The sequence below is a fragment of the Leptonychotes weddellii genome, chromosome 2 (genome assembly GCF_054177405.1).
Source record: "Leptonychotes weddellii isolate Sample4059 chromosome 2, ASM5417740v2, whole genome shotgun sequence".
Taxonomy (NCBI): domain Eukaryota; kingdom Metazoa; phylum Chordata; class Mammalia; order Carnivora; family Phocidae; genus Leptonychotes; species Leptonychotes weddellii.
The window spans coordinates 149,846,469-149,863,992 of record NC_138370.1 but is presented as its reverse complement, the minus strand read 5'-3'; the positions used below and the strand labels follow the sequence as shown (position 1 = coordinate 149,863,992).

At 42.6% G+C, this 17,524-nt stretch overlaps 1 long non-coding RNA gene across 1 annotated transcript; it reads right to left on the bottom strand.

Annotated features, from left to right (window-relative positions):
- Window positions 1-6,584: 6,584 nt before the first annotated feature.
- Window positions 6,585-16,140, bottom strand: LOC115943747 (uncharacterized). The gene is made up of 5 exons (XR_014143279.1): window positions 15,244-16,140; window positions 13,620-13,740; window positions 13,250-13,364; window positions 12,776-12,871; window positions 6,585-7,476 (listed from the first exon to the last, which is right to left on the bottom strand). It is a non-coding gene; the product is annotated as an uncharacterized LOC115943747 (long non-coding RNA).
- Between the last annotated feature and the right edge of the window lie 1,384 nt (window positions 16,141-17,524).

Sequence of the window (17,524 nt, the reverse complement as noted above, 5' to 3'; positions counted from 1 at the left end):
GTCATTTAGTGCTAGTAAGGGCTACTGAGCTCCAGCTATTTTAGAAAGGACACATCCTGTATTTAGATCCTGTATTCCACCCTTCCAAAAAAAAGAAAACCAACATTCTCTCCCCACCCCCACCCCCCCAAAAGAATTTTAGCTAAGTTTCAGGACTGGAATTTATTTTTTGAACAAAAGAGATGTGCTACATATTGTAAGAAAACACAGTATGTGAAGATTCAAACTTGCCAAATTGAATATAGAAAAATAAAGCATTTTACAGAAGTACTTTTATAGGGCCTTGTAAATAAAAACTGCTTGAGTATCTTTAAGCCAGGGATTGATGGAAATGTTAGCCTTTTAGAATCACGTACAAGGAAGTTCCCCATGTCAACACCGCTCCTAGGATGGAATATGCGGACTTTGGTGTTACACATACCTAGGGTCGAATCCCAGCTCCACCACTCATAGAATTGGGACTGTGGCCATGTCACTTCAGCCCTCCTAGCCTCAGTTTCCCTATCTGTAAGATGAGGGCAGTATACATTTAAAAGAACTGCTTGTGGGGCGCCTGGGTGGCTCAGTCGTTAAGCGTCTGCCTTCGGCTCAGGTCATGATCTCAGGGTCCTGGGATCGAGCCCCGCATCGGGCTCCCTGCTCCGCGGGAAGCCTGCTTCTCCCTCTCGCACTCCCCCTGCTTGTGTTCCCTCTCTCACTGCCTCTCTCTGTCAAATAAATAAATAAAATCTTTAAAATAAATAAATAAATAAATAAATAAATAAATAAAAGAACTGCTTGTGACACATAAAGTGCTGGGAGCGCTCCTGCCACCCAGTAGGTGTTTCATGGCTCTTAGCTTCCCGTGGGTTCTCCTTCTTACCCAGCAAGGAGACCACATGGGGCAGCCAGCAGGGAACAAAAGAAAATTCAGCCCTTCTTTGTAGCTTTAGTTGTCTCAGATTTTTTTTTTTTTTTTTTTAGGATTTTATTTATTTTTTTTGAGAAAGAGAGTGAGCGAGAGAGCACAAGCCAGGGGAAAAGGCAGAGGGCGAGGGAGAAGCAGGCTCCCCACTGAGCAGGGAGCCCAACACGGGCTTGATCCCAGGACCCTGGGATCATGACCTGAGCCGAAGGCAGACACTTAACAGACTGAGCCACCCAGGAGCCCCTAGACGTCTCACATTTATGTCAAGTAAGATGTGACCTCAAACCAATAGGGCCCAGACAGCTTTGGCTGTTTCTGCCTTTCTTGTATTTATTTATTTTTAAATACTCATAGAGCACTTACCCTATGATAGGCACATTCCAAGCACTTGACAAATAGTGACTCATCTCATCTTTCATAACAACCCTATGAAATGTACACTATTATCATTCCCATTTTACAGTTAAGGAAGCAGAAACAGAGCGAGCTGAAGTAACTGACCCAAGATCACCTAACAGGTAAGTGGCACAGCCAGGATCCAAAGGCAGGTAACCGGTCCATTCCCTCAGTGCGTATCATGGGCAGGTTCTTTCCTGGGGAAGCCCTGCTGAGACCAAAGCAAGCCGGATGGGATACGGGGCCATTTCTGCCCACTCCAGAAAAGAACGGCGGGGCCAGAAGTACTGAAGTTTGCAAAAGTCTCCATGGATAAGCTTTGCGCAGCCAAAGAGCCAAGACCAGAGAGACCTAGATGAGAGGCGCTGAGCGAGCCACAAGCAGGTTTCCCAGACCCTGGTGCTCCGCCCAGCGCCTCCCTCCGCTGCCTCCAAGGACGCAGCCTCACGTCAGGTTTCTGCGCTCTTCCTTATCCCCCCCCCCGCTTTGTGAACTTGAATTTGCTGGCTGTTGCAGCTTGCCTGCATGGGAAGGTGGCAGAAGAGGGGGCCCATTAGAGTCATCAAGAAAAGAAGAAATCCGTCTGATCGTTGAACAATGTGGAGTCAGGGGCTTCGACCCTCTGCAGAGTCGAAAATATATAACTATATATATATATGTATGTATATATAGTCAGATATAACTCAACGCTCCCAAAACTTAACTACTAATAGCCTACTGTTGACTGGAAGCCTTACTGAGAACATCAACAGTTGATTAACACAGATTTGTATGTTTAATGTACTGTACTCTTACAACAAAGTAAGCTAGAGAAAGGAAAATCATAAGAGAAGATCCATTTACAGTATTGTATCATATTTATCCAAAAATATTCATGTATCAGTGGGCCCATGCAGTTCAAACCCATGTTGCTCAAGGGTCAACTGTAACTCGTTTTAAAATTTCAATCACTTTTTTTTTTTTTAATTACAAATGCAATATGGGTTTGTGGCAGATGTTGTAAAGGGGCTGATTCAACCCTACTTCCCAGCCCCTTCTCCCTTCCACTTCCCAGCTAGGGATGATCATAGGATGCAAATCCGGCCATTGCACCCTAGGTCTGTCATGGAGTTCCTGGGAAATCTCTTGTTTTCCTGAGACAAGCTCCGGTGTTTCCAGTCCCCCTTTCTTCTCGGAAGGCACATGTCATGACTGGAGGGACAGTGGCCACTCAAAGGCCACAAAGGAAAAGCCATGCCAATTTCAGACAAGGCCTCCTTGAGCTGCTGAGCCACTATATTCGGATTTCTGTCACTTGCAGCCAAGACAATCCTATCTGCTCAATGTTCTGTGCAATGTTCATAGTAGAAAAGTGAGAAAACACAGAAAAAAAAATTAAAAGAATGGGGAAGATTATCAATAACCCTATCATCCAGAAATAACTAAAATATTATTTCAAAAAATCTCTTCAATTTTTCCTCTTTTTATAGATTTACAAAAATATGGAATCATCCTATAACCACTCTTTTGTCAAGGGATCTTTTATTTATCAATATGCTAGGGCCATCTTTCTATACTAATCATGGTAATCTACTTGTCACTGTGTTGACGTTCCAAAGTTTATTTAACCAATTCCTTATTGATGAACATTTGTTACTTCCAATTTTCAACTGTTATAAACAATGATAGTATGAACGTGTTTCTAGATGCATCTTTGTCTGATTCATTCCTTGGGATTATTTCCTTAGGATAAATTCCTAAAATTGCTGTGAGTTGCTGGATCAAAGAAAACGCACATTTTATAGGCTTTATATCCTAAGATAAAATGCCCTTCAGAAAGGTTTTACCAAATTTTATACTTTCACTTGAAGTGTATACCTTCCCCCCCACATCATTGTCCACACTGGGAGTAATCATCTTTTTAAAAATGTCTGTCAGTTTAATAGGCAATAGATAGATTACTTATTTAATAACTGAGTTTGACATATTCCCATGACATCATTTGCCATTTCTAGTTCTATTAATTATTTATTATGTGCCAAACATGGGGGTAGGTTGTTTATACATGTTATTTCTTTTAATCCTCACAAATCTATTATCTTTTGTTTTATGGGTGAGTAAACAACAGCTCAGAGAGGTTAAGTAACTTGCTCAAGATCATACAACTAGTAAGTGATCAAACTGGGCTTCATACCTAGGTCTTCCAGACTCCAAAGTGGTCACTATAATAAAGTTTTCTAAAGAAAGGAGGTGGGGTGGGGAACTGTGTAAGTTCTTATGTCTTAGTTGAATCGGCCAGGAATCAGTAGGAAAGAGATGGCACTCACCAAGGGAGAACTGAAGAGAGCTCACAGAAGAACTATCTGTGGGAGTGTGGGGAGGTTTAAGGGACCGGTGAAGGGTTAATGAAGCACCAAGGGACTATCAATGGCAGGAAGCCCTGGTCACCCCAGGCTTGAAGGTGCGGAAAGAGACCTCTTATGGGAACCTGGTGATATCTATAGCCCCCAGAGAATGGCTGACTGGCCGAAGCTGTGGCTATCCACAGAGGAACATAGCCACTGCCAAAGAGAAGATAGGACACAATTGTACACCCAACTCTCACCCCCTACTGGTGACTCCCATTGGCCAAATGCAACTGGGAGCCAGAAGACAAGAAAGCCTGGATGTGTCATCCATGGAGAGCAACCTCTGGGACACACAATAAGGAAAAGAAGGGTGGAGAATGGCCCTACAGCGACACATTTGCTCTTGATTACCATTAAAAGAGCAGAACTGCATCATCCTGCAACTAGCTATTGATACACTTTAAAACCCATGTGAGAGGCTGCTAGGGGATTAAAGTCAACCATGTAGCACAGTTTGGTACATAGTAAATACTCAATAAAAATGAATTATTATTGTTTTCACACTTAGAATTAGCACTGGACATGGATCACTCCAAAAGATTCGTCTTTGTACTCTTTTTTCCATTGACAACTCAGTCTTCCAACCACTGGCCATAAAAGAACAAGGACAAACTACAAAAGCAAAACAAAAAAGCAAAGTGGAAGAAAGAAAAGCAAAGGAGAAAAACCAATTTGTTCTTGGGTACACAGCTGGGGATGTTTCCCAAACTCCCTTGCACTAAGGTAGGGGGATATGACTGAGTTCCAGCTAATGGAATACGAGTAGAGGTGATGAGACAACTTCCAGGCCTGGTCCATAAAAACCCCTCACATGCGTTCAGTCTTCATGCTGTCTCTTCCTTTGCCAGCTCAGGGTCAGTGAACAGGATTTCATCAGAATTCCTGTTTCTAGAGACAGAGTCCCTGCCAGTCTGTGTTTGACCAAAGTCCCCACCCTATCCAATCGCTCCTGACTTGGAAGTACCTTAGCTGTTTATGGAAATGCAAAATAGAAGCTGATAGTGTTGAGCTCCTGATGTCTTAGAGCTTCTTTGCAATAGTGTCTGGTGGTTCCATCATTAAGACAGAGACCAAACATATTATTAGAGCAATATTCAGACAAGGACCCAGACCAGCATGAGTGGCAAGAAATGAATGCATAATGAGGCTTGTCAGGAAGGAGCCCTCCAGTTCTGTGACCCCCCAGTCTTCCTTTCCCTGATGAGAACTTAATTTGGGTTTGCTTGAATTATTATGCTCTCTGTCAAAAATTCCTTAAAATGGGTGGAAAGTACCAAAAGTGAGAGTCCGGCACTCCATGCCATCAGTTGTATAAGGTTTGGGTTCACTTCCAGTCCCCACTCCTTTAGAGCAGTGGACCTTGGCAAGGGACTCACTCTCCCTTGGGTAATATATGCAAAGAGCTGAAAACCCGTGTCAGAAACACAGGAAGCACTCAACGCTGGCTTGATGAATAAGAGAATAAAGTGAGAAGAAGAGAGAGCTATTCCATCCCTCCCCTCTCTTCCCTTCAACCAGGGATCTCTCTGACTCCTGGGGTTCCTTCTGTCTCAGGACGGCGTTGGTGGTTGGTGATTTGGAGGAATAGGGAGAAAAGGAAGAATAGGGCACGCATATGGTCAGCCACATGTCTCTTTCCCTCCTCTTCTGAGGTTGACGCCAACACCCACTCCCTCAGTGAGCGTCCCCACACCCCCTTTTCCCCTGGTGGCTCCGAGTATAGCATGGAGTTAGAAACCAGACTCTGGATTCAGAATGCCTGGGTTTGAACTTTGGCCGTCTGACTCCCACAGAACCCCTAGGACAATGCCTGGCATAAGTGGTTGATATCAACATTAGCCATTCAGTACCTGTCCACATATAGAGGTGTTCTGGACATAGTCATTACCTCCCCTGCTTGGAAGATGCCAACACTGGCCCTCCCCTATGGAGGCATCCTGTCCTGAAGCCCCTGCTCCTACCCATTACCCTATTTCACTGAATGTCATCAACTCAGAAAGATTTAAATGATTTGCAAGCCTCACAAATTGACTAGAAGAAAGGCGAAAACTTTAGGATGACTAGGGCGTAGGCCCCTGCTCTAGTCCGATGAAAATAGTGCTGGAGGGATAGATGACCTGGTTACATCAGGTTTCAACGGCATGGCAGGACCAATTTCGCATCAGTTAAATGGGGAATCATCCCATTCCATAATGACAAGAGAGAGAAGTAATGGCTACAGAACATGAACATATATAGAACTAAGAGCATCTATAAAATCCATGTAATAGGCAGGACATAGTTTCAGTTATATATTCCATCCATTTCAGTTCCCTAAAACCTAACATCCCTACACAATGAAATCACAATTTAATGTGGTTCATGCATAAAGAAGGCATCTAACTGCAGAGCTGCAGGGGTTAAGGCCAAGTTCCCAGACCTAAAGTCCTGCTGTCTGGTCATGGCATGGATGAGGAGGAACGTTCTAGATAAACGAGTAGGCTGAGAAATGGAGGCAGAGATTATTCAGGCCCACCTACTATGTCCCAGGTGCTGAATGGATGTCCCCTCATTTATTCATCACTAAATCTATGATTTACAAAGAGCTTTCAGGAAACCATCTGTGCCTGGGATGGAAGCTGGACTTTGCCACTTTCCAGTGGTGTGATTTTTAGGAAAGTTGTACAGCCTGTCAGAGTCCAGGAGGAATAAATGGGCTAGCATACATAAAACACCCAGTACATAATAGGTGCCTAATCAATATGATTTTTTCCCCCTCTTGCTTCTATTAGTGGTTTTCAACTTTAGCTGCACATAGCAACCACTTGAGGAGCTTTAAAAGATATTCTTGACTAAGCCCTCCCCCCACCCCCCCCACCCCTGCCGAGATTTGGATTTAATTGGTCCAGGGTGTGGCCTGGACATGGGCATGGGGATTTTTAAAAGCTCCCCCTGGGGGAAGCTAAAGTGCAGCCAAGGTTGAAAACCACTTGTCTTAATTGAATCATCCAGTATCACGCAGGGAGTTCGTGGGTGATGCAATAATGGTATATTGTTAATCACATTGGCAGAGTTATCAGAACTGGGAATTCTGGGGATGCGGACATCCCCTCCTGCCATTAAAGGAAAGGACACAGCAAGCGTGAGCTCTCTCAGCCCCGTGTCTTCCAGGGGAGTCCATCTATGCAGATGAAGGAAAAACCAGACAGTGGTTTTGTCTTGATGAGGGATACCATTTTGGGAAAACCAATTCTTTAGAATAAAGTATATGTGTTAAAGAGCCTGTGGGTGTAATTCTTCAAACTAAACGTATGTTCCAGGAACCAAGATAACAGTCCTGCTGTCTTCATGGAGGACTGAAATTCTGGATCCAGCCCTGTTACCGCCCCGCTGTGTGACGCACAAGGCAAGTTCCTAAAACGCGCTGAGCTTCCATTTCCCAGTCTGTTAGGGACATACCCGCTTTTAAGGAGAAAGATCTGAAAGCTTGACCTTATCAGAAAAAAAAAAAGAAAAAAGCCATATCCATCCAGATGCACAACTTTTACATACATTTTACATTTAGGGACGTTCATGGACCACATTAAATTTTTCTTAGTGAGATAAGCCCTAAATCCCCTTCCACCTTGATAACATTATTTTACTCCAATTACACTATTGTTTAAAGGTTACACTCTATGGGTGGGCTCCACGGGAGGGAGAGGGACATCTGAGCTGTGCGGTACTTGAGCAGGAAATAACGGTGTGAATCTCTGGATAGAGTGAGTCATTTCTAAGAACTTGGGTCTAGGCGGCTCAGTCAAGTATCTAAAAAAAAAAATCTCCTCAGGAAAAATAATCAGGCCGAAGAATTACAATCCCAACTCTTTCTTTAGGAATTAATGCCTTTAACATGATTTTCAAAGTGCAGTACCGAAAATCCACATTTCATTATCAGGTTCAAAGCCAAAGGGCTGTGCGGACTCGCTGAGCAGGCTGGAAGGTGGAGCCTGGGCGCACAAATCCCTCTTCTTCCGCAGGCTCCCTGTGCAATCCGACCGGGCAAATTGCTTCCTTCACCTCTCCGTGCCCTCGCCTGGAAAGCACAGATAACAGCGCTAACCTCACAGGGCTGGTATGAGAAAGAGCTAATAAAATGTGATAGTGACACACCCAATTTAAATGCAAACGGCTGTAAAACAACAAAAAGCATATTTAAAGATTTCCACAGCTGGGAGACTGGGGGAGATGGGGATGGACAATAAGGCTTTGAGAGGAGAGTATTTTTCTCTCCAGTGTACACATCAGTGAATCAATGAAAATATATTATGCCATGTGCCAGACACTGTGCTAGACTCTGGGAAATAGAGAACAGTCTTGGTTCTCATGTCAGTTGCAGCCATTCCAAGAAAGTCATGTAAAATATTCTAAATCACAGGACTCTCTCTCTCCCCTTCTCTATGATATTTACCAAACTGCATAAAATAATGCTAGGAGCTTTGGGAAAGGCAAAGGTTTATAAAACACATCAATGCCTTTGAAGAGTTTGAAATCTCACCTTAATGAGAAGACATATGGGAAAGGGGAAAAATAGTCCAAGGTAGCCTAAGACCAAATGCCAAGTGAATATTCAACTTCTTTCATTTGTGTTTCTTTTCCATGTGAGGGCCTCCCTTAGCCACGGTTTCCTTCCAAACTCTGCGAGTCTCTTCCATACCCACTCCTGGATTTCTAGGTCTCTCTCAGGACCTGTGTAAACCAACTACCATATTTGTTCCCCTATAAATAGCCAGGACCTAGAAAGTGCAGGCACTGTCGAAAGCTTCACATTTATTTTTTATATGGTTATTTACATGCAATAAAATGCTCAGGTTCTAAGTGTACAGTTAAATGAGTTTTTGACAAATGTGAGCACCCTTATGAATATATAGAACATTTTTATCCCCCCTGGGAATTTTTCTGCAGTCCCTTTCCATCAATTACCCCTCATCTAGAGGCAATTGCTGTTCTGATTTCCATCACTATAGCTTAGTTTTGCCTGTTGATCTTCATATAAATGGAATCTACTGTAGGTACCCTTTTGTGTCTAGCTTCTTTGATGCAACATAATGTTTTTGAGATTCATGCATTTTGTTGGATATATCAGTGGTGTGTTTGTTTTTATTGCTGAGTAGTATTCCTTTGTATGAATATACTGTAATCCACCACAATTGTTCAGGGACTTTTGGCTTGTTACCAGGTTTTTGTCATTATGATAAAGTTATAATTATTTTTGTACAAATCTTTTTGTGGACATATGTAGAGTTTTTTCTAGCTTTATTGAAACATAATCGACACAATATTGGTAAGTTTAAGGTGTACAACATATATATTTCAAAGTAATTACCACTGCAGGATTAACACCTCCCTCACCTCACATAATTACCTTTGTGTATGTGTGTGTGTGTGTGTGTGTGTGTGTGTGTGTGTGGTGAGAACATTTAAGATCTACTCTCTTAGCAATTTTCAAGTATATAACACAGTATTGTTAACTATAATCACCATGCTATGCATTGGACCCCCAGAAGTTGTTCATCTTATAGCTGGAAGTTTGTATCCTTTGACCAACATCTCTTCATTTTCCTCCACTCCCCAGTCCCTGGTAATCATCATTCTACTCTCTGTTTCTATAAATTCGACTTTTTAAAATCCCACATATAAATGAGATCATACGGTCTTTGTCTTATTTCAGTAACTTCACCAATGCCCTCAAGATCCATTCATATTGTCTCAAAAGACAAAATGTCCATCTTTCTCATGGCCAAATAATATTCCATTGTGATATATATACCACATACTCTTTATCCATTCAACCATCATCCTAAGAAATCTTTGCCTACCCCAAGATGTTATCTCTGTTCTATCTTGAATTACTTTTGGAGGTTGGTATGGCAAGCAGACTTCTATCACTTTCTGGAAAGCCTACCTTCTTTGAATTATATTGGTGCCTTTATCAAATATCAGTTGACTACACACATGAATCTATTTCTGGATTCGATTGTGTTCCATTAATCTATTTGTTAATCTTTACCTCAATACCACACTGTCTTGAGTACTATAAGCTAAATATAAGTTTTTATATTCATTAACTATTTCTGTTTTTTAAGGGGGGACAGGGGGAGGGGCAGAGGAAGAAGGAGAGAGAGAATCTTAAGTGGGCTCCATGCCCAGCATGGAGCCCAACACAGGGCTTGATCTCACGACCTTGAGATCATGACCTGAGCCGAGATCAAGAGTTGGACACTTAACCAACTGAGTCACCCAGGCGCCCCATATTCATTAGCTATTTCTGCATAACAAAATATCCCCAAATTTGGCAGCATAAAACAACAAATCTTATTATTTCATATGGTTTCTGAGAATTGGGGATCTGAGAACAGCTAAACTGGTAGTTCTGCCTCAGGGCCTGTCATAAGGTTGCAGTCAAGCTATTGGCCAGGCTTGAAGTCAACTGAAGGCCAGATTAGGGCTGGACGGCTTGCCTCCGCTATTGACCGTTGAGGAGAGGCCTCCGTTTCTTGCTGACTGTTGGCCATGGGTTTCAGTTCCTCACTATACAGGACTCTCCATAGGATTGTTCATGACAGAGCGACTCATTTTCCTCAGAATAAGTGACCAAAGAGAGAGAATGAGAGAGATATAGAGAGAGGGGTTTTACAATGTTTTTTTATAACTTAATCTAGGAAGCAAAATGTCATCACTTTTCCCATATTATTTTGGCCACATAGACCAACCCTGATAGGGAAGGGACTACACAGGGAACTAATATCAGGAAGTGGGGATCATTGGGGGCCATCTTGTAGGGTAGTTACAATCTTGAAATCATGTGGTGTAAGTCATCTCACTTGGGCTTTCTTTTTCAAGAATAGTTTTAGCTACTCTAGACCCTTTGCATTTTCATATGAATTTTAAAATAAGCTTGTTGATTTCTAAAAAGTATCTTCCTAGAATATTCACTAGGATGACATTAAGTGTAAAATCAATTTGGAGAGTGTTAACATTTTATCAATTTTGAGTCTTCCAGTATGTGAACATCAACATGAAATTTCTATTTATTTTATCTTCTTTAATTTCTCTCAGCAATATATTTTTAAAGATTTATTTATTTGTTTGAGGAGGGAAGGGCAGAGGGAGGGGGAGAGAGAGAGAATCTCAAACAGACTCCCAATGAGCATGAAGCCCAACACAGGGCTTGATCTCATGACCCTGAGATCATGACCTGAGCCGAAATCTAACCAACTGAGTACCACCCAGGTGCCCTCTGAGTGTTTTATATTTTCTTTTTTTAAAGATTTTACTTATTTATATGAAAGAGAGAGAGAGCATGAGCAGGGGGAGGGGCAAAGGGAGAGGGAGAAGCAGACTCCCTGCTGAGTGTGGAGCCCAACATGGGGCCCCATCCCAGGACCCTGAGATCACGACCTGAGCTGAAGTCAGACACCTAACTGATTGAGTCACTCAGGCGCCCCCCAGTATTTTATGTTTTCTAATACTACTTTAATGATATTTTTAAAGTATCATTTCCTATTGTCTGTTGCTAATATATAGAAACAAAACTGATTTTATTATACTGGCCTTATATTCTACAACTTTGTTAAATTTGCTTATTGATTCTAGTAGTTACTTTATAGATTCCTTAGGACTTTCTATATAAGCAATAAAATACATTAAAATCAGTCTCTTCTTTTTCAATATGTATTCCTTTCATTTCTTTTTCTTGCCTTCTAGTTTAGCACAGGTTTGACAAAGATATTTTATAATAAGCCTGGTAATAAATATTTTAGATTTTGCAGGCCAGATGGTTTCTGTCACAACTACTCAGCTCTGCTGTTATAGTACAAAAAACAGCCATAGACAATGAATGTATGTGATAATGTTCTGATAAAATTTTATTTCCAAAAATGAGTGACCAGCCAGGAGTTGGCACATGAGCCATTGTTTAAAAGTATTAAGGTCATGAAAGTGAAAGAAAGACTAAGGACTTGTTTTAAATTGAAGATGACTACAGAGACATGACAGTGCAATGTACCATGTGATCACGGATTGGATCCTTCTGCTATAAAAGATGTTATGGAGATAATTGGTGAAAGCAGAGTGGGTCTGAAGATCAGCTGGTAGTGATATGTCAAGGTTAATTTTCTGATGTTTATGGTTGTCTTGTGATTATGTAGGAGCACATCCTTTTGCAGAGGAAAAATCACATTAAAATGTCAAAGGTGATGGGACATTATGTTGGCAGTCCACTCTCAAATGGTTCTGGAAAAACATTCTTTGTGCTATTCTTGCAAAACAAGAACATATTATTGGGTCATAGAGTGTAAAAAGCTATTGTAGATCTATGGCATACAAGAAGGATAAAGCCAGAAAACTGTGAGAATATCTAAACATCCTAATGTGAGATTTGAGTTCTGGGTAGAGAGCTAAGCATTCCCTATAGTCCCATATACCTTATGTATGTGTATAAAGACATATACATATTCATATATATTTTTTACCCTTACAAGTACTCTGTAAAGTTAGTGTCCTTACTAATTATTACTAGATATTCTGACCCTTTAAGGTGCATTTTGAATAGTCTGAAATAAAGTCTAATAAATTGCATCTTGAACTGTTAAATGTTGCTTTTATATATATATTTCATTGCATTCCTATAATCACCAGGAAGTTGAGAATTATTAACCCACTTTTACAGAAGAGAAACTTGAGGGTATTAAAGGCAGAGGAAACCTCTGTCCAGACCCAAACCAGAACTTCGATGTAAGTCCTGGGATCTTTCCACTCACAACTGACCCAGTTTTTGCCCAGTTACCTAAACTGATAGAATCTCTCGGAATCTGAGGGACCTTAAAATTCATGTGGTTCAACTTCCAATGAGAGAGTTTAGGACCTATATAAGTGCATAATGTAGTGTGAAATGCATACTTTCCAAAGACTTTATTTTTCTGGCGATAATGACCTGCTGTGGAAACACCTCAACTTAGCAAGTCAAGAGAGTCAGCATGTGAGAAAGGCCTCTGAGAGTGCTTCATCTCCCAACTGAGATCACGTGCTCTGTGTAGCCCTCCCGTTTGGCTGTGCTTTTCCTTACCTCTTAAAAGCACTTTCATGGGTCTCTTCTAATCCTCGATTCGTTGCCCATGGCGATCCCTTTCCTGAATCCTCATTTCGATTCTTTTTTATCGGGCTGAAAAATATGTAACGTAAAGCTTACCATTTTTAAGTGTAGGGTCTAGTGCTGTAAGTACATTTCACACTGTGGCGCCCCCATCACCACCAGCCATCTTGAGAACGTTCTCGTCTTCCCCAACTGAAGCTCTGCACACATTAAACACTGACTCTCCATTCTTTCTCCCCCCACCCCTGGCAACCACCCTTCTACTTTCTGTCTCTGTGAGTCTGACTACTATGGAGACCTCACGCAGGTGCATCATGCAGCCTTTGTGCTTTTGCGAATGACTTATTTTCCTTAGCAAGATGTCTTCAAGGTTCACCGGTATGGTAACATGTTTCAGAATGTTCTTCCCCTTTTAAGCCTGGATAATATTATGTTGTATGTACTTACCACGTTTTATTTTGAGGTTCATCCATTGATGGACACGGATGTTTGGGTTGCTTTGCCCCTTGGCTCTTGTGGATAAGAAAGCCACGTGAAGACACAGAGACACACTGGGAGAGCCCTATGTGACAACAGAGGTTGGAGTTACCCTGCTGCAAACCGAGGGATGCCAAGGATTGCCAGCAAATCCACTGGAAGCTAAAGAAGCAAGGAAGCATGTCACTATAGGTTTCAGAGGGAGCGAGGCCCTGCTGCCACCTTGATTCTGGACTTCTCACCTCTGTAACTATGAGGTAAGAAATTTCTGGTTTTTTAAGTCACCCACTCTGTGGGACTTTGTAATGACAGCGCCAGGAGACTGCTATAGCCACCTTACCTTTGAGGTCCCAGTGTCATAGCCTCTTCAGCAATCTGAGTGACCTTCCTTCTTGGTTCTCATGAAATGTGGTCCTCAGACTGCTCTGCCCTTTCGCTCCTGCCTTCGCCTCCAATTTGAGCTAAAAAAAAAAACCCCAAATTATCCAGCAAGCATGTATTCAGGCCCTCCTATGTGGTAGGCACTGTTCTAGGGGCTGGGGATATGGTACCATCTTTAAAGACCTTTTTTCTCTCGATGATCATGCAGAGTTTTGACTGCTTGTCTCACTGTATCTCCCAACTTGTTAAAAAATTTCAAGAGAATTTTCCTATTTCCACCATATTTCTTCCCTCTTTTCAAAACTTCAGGCGTTAAAACTTTCACATGTAAAGTGGCGCTTTCAATTTCATAGTTGCATTTCATCTGCATTCATGCAGGGATGAGAAGATTTAGGCAGGGTATTGTCCCTAAAGCATGTTAGAATTATGGAAATCGGGTCTATTCTAACACATATGTTCCTCAGACATGATGTGCTATGATCTTTTGCATGCTTTGATGAGTATTCCTGTGAACTGGGCGTGAATGTTTTGTAAAATAGACATTATTAATATTTATTTCCCTTTTTGATCTCCCTTCCTAGCTGCTAATGAAAGTCAGGTGGTCCCTTGCTCCCAGCGTAAGCCTCTAAGACAGAAAACTCACCAACGGATTCTGTGTCCTTTAGGTGTTGCTGGGGCTGGGGGTGAGGTCGCAGGGACAGCACAGCTGGGTGGTCTGCTTCTCCTGCTATTTCTCTGGCACACTCTGAGTAGCCAAAGAAATATTTGAGCAGGAGGATCAGATACCCAACCTGAAAATTGGACTTTCTGAGGAAACATTGAAAAGTTTCCTTATTGAGAAGGAACTTGCTATAGACTAAAGGTTGTGCCCTTCCAAAATTCATATGTTGAAACCGAGTCTTCCATATGATGGTATTTGGAGTTGGGGGCCTTTTGGAGGGGATTAGGCCCTTGTGAATGGGATTAGTGCCCTTATGAATGAGACCCCAGAGAGCTCTCTGGCCCCTTCTGTCAGCAAGAAGGCGGCTGTCTATGAACCCTCACCAGACACTGAATTGGCCAGGTCCTTGAGCTTGGATTTCCAGCCTCCAAAGCTGTGAGAAATAAATGTTTATTGTTTATAGGCCACTCAGTCTGTGGTATTCTGTTAGAGCTGCACAAATGACTGAGACAGAACTTTTTGGAACAGCTCTGGGACACATCCAGAACTCTACCTAAGATACTGGGCCAAATCACCTAGTAATAAATCAATGCATCCAGAATTATGTTCAACAGAAGCTCTTGTCAAAAGTTCTATCAATGCAAAAGTTGAATCAATAATTTCATAATGACTACACTCAATAGGTCAAGACAGCTCCAAGTTAAAATATTCTGCAAATTACACCTAACTTTTAATGTGATCTTTAAAAAAAAAAAAAAAAAAAAAGGAAGGGAAGAAGAATGGGAGTGAAGAAGGGGAAGGAAGGAGGGAGGGAAGGAAGAAGGGAGGGAGAAACGATGTAAAATGTCCATAGTTTAATGCTTGAAATACAGCAGGAAATCAAATATCATTTGTCCCCTGGAACTAACAGCAGATGTCTCACCTTTGTGGTTTATGATGAATGAAAGCGTCACAGAAGCTGTATATTCTGGAACATGTTTGGATAACAGCAACTTTCCTTGAGACAATAAAGGATTTACTCTAGAATAAAGACAGATTCAGAATTGTAATATTTTCCGTCCCTCTGCTGAGCGGAGTTGATAACCCAGTGACACTGCTGCAGGGTACTCCTGTCAAGGCAAGGATGCAAGGGATGAGAAGATTTAGGCAGGGTATTGTCCCTAAGTGCCTGAGACCTGAATAAGGCAGAGGGCTTCGTGTTTGGGTAGACCCAAATGTGAAAGCAGAGCCCAGGAAGGCCTGGATCTGCTCCTCTGAACTTCTCCTAGGTCCCTGGTGCACTGGGGTAAGTCTCTGTCCGAGGCTTTCCTCCTTCCCCTATAAAAGGGAGATTATAATTCCTGCCTATGAGGGTCACACGTGCCTGACACAAGGTGGGACCTCCCCTATATTTGTTTCTTTACCATGCCCCTCCCTCACCTTCACTGCTCATCATTTCCGCCTGGGGCTGAGTATACCCCTTCCTCCTCCTCAGAGCAGATTTAAGAGTGGATAGAAGGGAATGGATCATGGGTTCGAGGGTCAGACAGAAAGAGGTGATCCCACTTGACAACTTGCTACTTGTACGACCTTGGGCAAAAGACTCAACTTATCCATGCTCAGTTTTAGCTGTAACATGAAGATAATGATAGTACCCATCTTGGGTTTTGGTCAGGCTTAAACGAAGTAATACATTTAAAATGCTTGGCACATAGTGTTCATAGAGACTGGCTATCATTATGTACTTGACACAGAATAAATGCTAGAAAACAAGGGCCATTAATATGATTTATTTATTAAAAAATGAATTATCGAGATAAAATCATCTCCATCTATATAGGGTCATAGTGTCATTTCTTTTTTTTTAAAGATTTTATTTATTTATCTGTCAGAGAGAGAGAGAGAGCACAAGCATGGGGAGTGGCAGGCAGAGGGAGAAGCAGGCTCCCCGCTGAGCAGGGAGCCCGATGTGGGGCTCGATCCCAGGACCTTAGGATCACAACCCGAGCCGAAGGCAGACGCCTAACCGACTGAGCCACCCAGGCGCCCCTACGGTGTCATTTCTTAAGACCCTGTGTTAACCAGTAATCACTTTAATTTTGTCAACTGGCAGGTGTCTCCAGGAAATAACTATTCAGACCTGTCACTCTGATCCAGTCTGGGAGTCCCCTCCAGGCTGTGAAACCTGGGTAGGAGGTGAGGGGACCGTAGCAAGCCACACTTTCTGTCTGGAGTGGGGCCTATAAGAATAGCCAAAGGAAGTTATTAGGTGTACTTTTTCATTCATTCATTCATTCATTCATTCATTCATTCATTCAAGAAACATGTATTGAGCACCTACAAGAATTTTCTTAAGATTCTGGATAGAGCATAGAACAGATATGGCTTGGGGCTCCTGCGTGGCTCAGTCGGTTGAGCACCCAACTCTTGGTTTCAGCTCAGGTTGTGATCTCAGGATCGTGGGATCGAGCCCCGTGTCCGGCTCCGCACTCAGCATGGAGTCTGCTTGTACCTCTCCCTCCCTCACCTGCCAATTGGCACCACAATTTGAGAAGCTCTGCTGTGGGGCTCTTTAGGAGGCTTAGCTCCTATTAAGTGTACAAATGTGAATGTTTTCTGTTTTATTCAGCAAGCATAACATTGATCTTAATTCCATTGAAGTTTCAGGATAGAGGTCGATTTTGCAGTGACTGATGTAGATCCAAGAAGGAGGACATGGGATTTTGATACTTACCAAAAGGGAGGCTGATCCATTTGAAATCCTTCATACCCCTGAGCAAACAGCCCCTCATAGATGGTCAAAGACTTGCCTAAGAGAGCAGCTGCCTTGACCCTGGGCTGGGCCCTTTCTCCTGTGCCTGGAAAAGCCCTGGGATCAGAGCATTTGGCCTTGACCCTGGGAAAGCAGGAGAGAGCTGTCTCGAGGAACTTTGCTTCCCCGTTTGAGAGTCTATTCTCAACTCTTAGGTACAGACGTGTAGAGGTCCCCTGTCGGCGGGGGGAGGGACCCAGCCCCTATTCCCAAGACTCCAGCCCAAGAGGTAATACTCCCAAGACTCCAGCCCAAGAGGTAATAGCCCAGGAAAGTTCAGATCGCCCCCAGGTCAGGGCTCCTGTCCAGCTATCTCCTGGGGTGGGCTGACCCTGCTGAGGGGGCTGGATCCTTTGAAGCCACACTTACTTTTAAAAAACAGACTTCCTGAAGTGAGGAATAATTATTTTCA